The sequence below is a fragment of the Mustela putorius genome, unplaced genomic scaffold (assembly GCF_011764305.1).
Source record: "Mustela putorius furo isolate JIRA1106 unplaced genomic scaffold, ASM1176430v1.1 tig00000450_pilon_pilon_pilon, whole genome shotgun sequence".
Lineage (NCBI taxonomy): Eukaryota > Metazoa > Chordata > Mammalia > Carnivora > Mustelidae > Mustela > Mustela putorius.
Window position 1 is genome coordinate 24621174 of NW_025421385.1, and position 4762 is coordinate 24625935.

The window sequence follows — 4762 nt, forward strand, 5'->3', positions numbered from 1 at the left end:
AGGCACAGAGGGAGGGGGAGGCAGGCTCCCCGCTGAGCAGAGAGCCTGATGGGGCTGGATCCCAGGACCATGGGATCATGGCCTGAACCGAAGGCAGAGGTTTAACCCACTGAGCCACCCAGGTGCCCGTAAGTGTCTGACTCTTGATTTCTACTTAGGTCATGGTCTCAGGGTCAAGAGATTGGACCCATGTCCAACTGGGCTCTACACTCAGCTGGGAGCCTGCTGGAGATTCTTTCCCTCTGCAACCCCCCCCCCCCCCCCCCCCCCCCCGTTAACTGTGCATTCTGTCTCTTTCAAACAAATAGTCTTCTTAAAAAACCTAGTTTAAGCTTTGCGCAGTGGCAGTATCGTAGCCAATGAGGTTTATCCGAGGCGCGATTATTGCTAAAAACCTAGTTTAAAAAAATCACATGCTTATGTTTTCCCAAACAATATATTGATGAGTTTTGTTCTTGAAATGTATTTAAATGATGTCATATTATAGGTCACGTGTGATACACCATCTGCTGATGACTTGTTCTTTTCACTCAACACTAGAATTCTAAGATTGAGTTGCTGATCTGCTGCCTCCAGATTATAGTTCAGCCATTTTTTTTAGTGTAGCTATACCATAATTTATGATTTTTGTTTCTGTTTTTTTCAGAAAAGAGAAAAACAATTTTATTTTTAAAATGATTCTATTTTTTTCATTTTTTGGCCACTATATTTTTTTCAGTCTTTTGTAGAATTTTATTTTCTCCTTTCAGTCACCATAAGATGATATCCAAATTTTATTTTAATTGGAGGATCTATAAACACAGACTTACACAGCTCACTCGTAGGCAAGGCAAATGCTGCTTCTGGAAATGGTCCCACCATGATACCTCTGGTCATGCCTTTGCCCAGCTCTATCTTCATGAAAGCCACTTCACTGGATGTCTTTCCAGACTTTAACTTTTCCGTGGCTCCCATGGTTTTCCCTTGTTTTGTACACGGAAAGTGTCTGACCTTTACTGCATCGCCGCCACATTCGGGATCCTGAGCCTTCTTGTCAGAAGAACGACCACTTCAGGAGGTAGCTCCACCGCTTTTTCCCTAAACCGCTTTTTCCTTCGGGCAGCATCTTTAAAACTTGCAGCTGAACTGCCAGATAAAATAAAATATATAATATATATACGTATATATAATATATATATATATATTATATATATAATATATATTATATTATATTTATTATATATATATTTATAATTATATATATTATATATATAATTTATATATATATATTTTAAAGATTTTATTCATTCATTCGACAGACAGCAATCACAAGCAGACAGAGAGGCAGGCAGAGAGAGAGGAGGAAGTAGGCTCCCTGCCAAGCAAAGAGCCCAACATGGGGCTCCATCCCAGGACCCCGGGATCACGACCCGAGCCAAAGGCAGAGGCTTCAACCCACTGAGCCACCCACCTTAAATTTTTTTTTAAGGTTTTATTTATTTATTTATATTTATTTATATTTATATTTATTTATTTATATTTATTTATATATTTATATATTATTTATATATATATATTATATATATAATATATATAAATATATTATATATATTTATATATTATATTTATTTATATTTATTTTATTTATTTATTTATATATTTGACAGAGAGACACGGCAAGAGAGGGAACACAAGTGGGGGAGTGGGAAAGGGAGAAGCAGGCTACCGGGAGCCTGATGCCGGGCTTGATCCCAGGACCCTGGGATCATGACCTGAGCTGAAAATGACTGAACCACCCAGGTGCCCCAGGATTTATAATTAATTATTTATTTAATTCGTCAGAGAGAGAGAGCACAAGCTCACAAACAGAGGGAGCAGTGGGCTCCCCGCTGAGCAGGGAGAGAGGAATGGGACTTGATCCCAGGACCCTGGAATCATGACCTGAGCTGAGCTGAAGGCAGATGCCTAACTGAATGAGCCACCCAGGTGTCCATACCAGTATTATTATTTTTTTAATTGAATTTGATACACATGCTACCCTAATTTCAGGTGTATAATACAGTGATTCAACTTCTCTATACGTTATGCTATGCTCCCCATAAATGTAGCTGCCATCTTGACCATACAACACTGTTTTTTTTTTTTTTTAAGATTTTCTTTATTTATTTGAGAGAGAGAATGAGAGACAACACGAGAGGGGAGAAGGTCAGAGGGAGAAGCAGACTCCCCACGGAGCTGGGAGCCTGAAGTGGGACTTGATTACAAGATTCTGGGATCATGACCTGAGCCAAAAGCAGTGGCTTAACCAACTGAGCCACCCAGGCGCGGTAACCATACAACACTGTTAACAATACCATTGTCTATATGCTATGTGCTGTGCCTTCCGTCTCCTTGACTTACTCATTCCATAACTGTGGAATGAATAACTGTGCCTCCCACACCCCTGCACCCCTTAACCATCATTTACTTTTTGTTCTTCTGTTGGTGGACTGTGATTATTTTTCTGTTCTCTGTTTTTGTTTTCACGATATTGGAAAACGTATCCATGAACCATCATTCAAACATATTTAAACCAAAATTTTCAGAGGGTATAGATTTAGAAGTAAAATTCTTGGAATTTTGAATATACATACATAATAGAATAATTATAACAATATGCTGCAATAAAAGTTATATGAATGTGGTCTCATCTCCCCAGTATATCTTATACTGTACTCCTCCTTCTTCTTGTGTTGATGTGAGATAATACAGTGCCCAGGTGATGAGATGAAGTCAGGTGCATGATGTGGGCATTGATACTCTTGACATTTGGGGGCAGTAAGATACTCCTGACCTGACGGTTTGTCAGTAGGAGGCTCATCTGCTTCCAGATCATGGTTAACCACAGACGACTAAAATTGTGTAAAGGGAAACACCATAAGTAAAGGGGGGCGGGTGCTATGTATTTCTTTCTTTCTTTCTTTCTTTTTTAAAAAGATTTTATTTATTTATTTGCTAGAGAGAAAGAGATCACAAGTAGGCAGAGGGGCAGGCAGAGGGTGGGGGAAGCAGGCTCCCTGCTGAGCAGAGAGCCCGATGCAGGGCTCGATCCCAGGACCCTGGAATCATGACCTGAGCTGAAGGCAGAGACGTTAACCCACTGAGCCACGCAGGCGCCCTGGCGCTATGTATTTCTAGGTACCATCTATTTTTCTTGCCCTTTCAAATTGTAGAATTTGAAAAAAAAATTTTTTTTAATTGAATTTTGAATTTTTTGAATTGAAAAAAAAATTTTTTAAAGATTTTATTTATTTATTTGAGAGACAGAGATCACAAGTAGGCAGAGAAGCAGGCAGAGGGAGAGGAGGAAGCTCCCTGCTCCCTGCTGAGTAGAGAGAACAATGTGGGGCTCAATCCCAGGACCCTGAGATCATGACCTGAGCTGAAGGCAGAGACTTTAACCCACTGAGCCACCCAGGCACCCCTCAAATTGTAGAATTTAGTTACATTTTGAAAACTTTTTTATTGATGTAAAACTTACATAGAAAAATGCACACATCTTAAGTATAAGCTTAGTGACCTTGTGCATGTTTTATTCCTGTAATTACCATACAGAAAAAGATCTACATAGAGCATTTCTAACACACCAGAAGGCTCTGTCATGCTTCCTCCCAGTGAACAGTGCCAAAGAGAATTGCTGTGCTGACCTCTATTACTACATATTAGCTTTGTCTGTCTGTATACGGTTGTATTTTCTCTGTCCCTTTTTTTTTTAAAGATTTTTACTCTCGTACAGTGTTGAACAAAAGCAGTGGTAGTGTCATTTTTCCTGATTCTAAAAGGAATGCTTTTTTTCTATTAAAAGTGATATTTGCATGAGGTGCCTGGGTGGTTCAGCCAGTTAAATCATCCGACTGTTGATTTAGACTCAGGTCATGATCTCAGGGTGGTGAGATCAAGCCATGTGTCGGGATCAGCACTGGGTGTGGAGCCTGCTTGAGATTCTCTCTCTTCCTCGCCTCTGTCCCTCCCCAACCCCCTCCTCCAAATATATATATTTACTAAATGGTTTGGCATACCTTTTTTTTTTTTTTCAGATTAAGAAGCACCCTTTTATACTTCTTTTGCTATAGAATATTTTATAGATTTTAAAAAAAGATTTATTTATTCATTTGAGAAAGAGCTCACATGAGTGGGAGGAGGGGCAGAGTGAGAGAGAATCCTTGAGCAGACACCCTGCCAAGCAGGGAGCCTGACACAGGGCTTGATCCCAGGATCCTGAGATCATGACCAACCTGAGCCAAAATCAAGTTGGATTCCCAACTGACTGAACCACCCAGGTGCCCCTAGAATATTATAGATTTTAATCATGAATGAATTTTGAGTCTTATCATATACCATTTCTTTTTCTTTTCCTTTTGTTTCTCTTTTTTCTTTTCTTTTCTGATTTTATATTTTCAAGTAATCTCTACACGCAACAAGGGGCTCGAATTCACAGCCCTGAGATTGAGTCCCATGCTCCACCCACTGAGCTAGCCAGGTGTCCCTCAAAACACTATTTCTGTATGTATTTGAGAAGATGATATGGTTTTTCTCCTTAAATATGGTGTGATTAATTGTGTATGTGGATTTTTAAAAAATATTTTATTTATTTATTTGAGAGAGTGCAAGAGGAGAGGGGCAGAGGAGAAGGGGCAGAAGAGGAGGAAGAGAAAGGGAGAGAATCTCAAGAAGACTCCCTGCTGGGTGGGGAGCCGATGTGGGACTGGATCACACGACCCCAAGATCATATCCTGCATCAAAA

The 4762-nt window shown here is 39.8% G+C and overlaps 1 non-coding gene and 1 pseudogene across 1 annotated transcript; one reads left to right on the forward strand and one right to left on the reverse strand.

Annotated features, from left to right (window-relative positions):
- Window positions 1-330: 330 nt before the first annotated feature.
- On the forward strand, window positions 331-474 carry LOC123392159. Its single transcript, XR_006606860.1, has one exon. It is a non-coding gene; the product is annotated as a U4 spliceosomal RNA (small nuclear RNA).
- Window positions 475-732: 258 nt separating this feature from the next.
- Window positions 733-1105, reverse strand: LOC123392139 (annotated as a pseudogene).
- Window positions 1106-4762: the final 3657 nt, after the last annotated feature.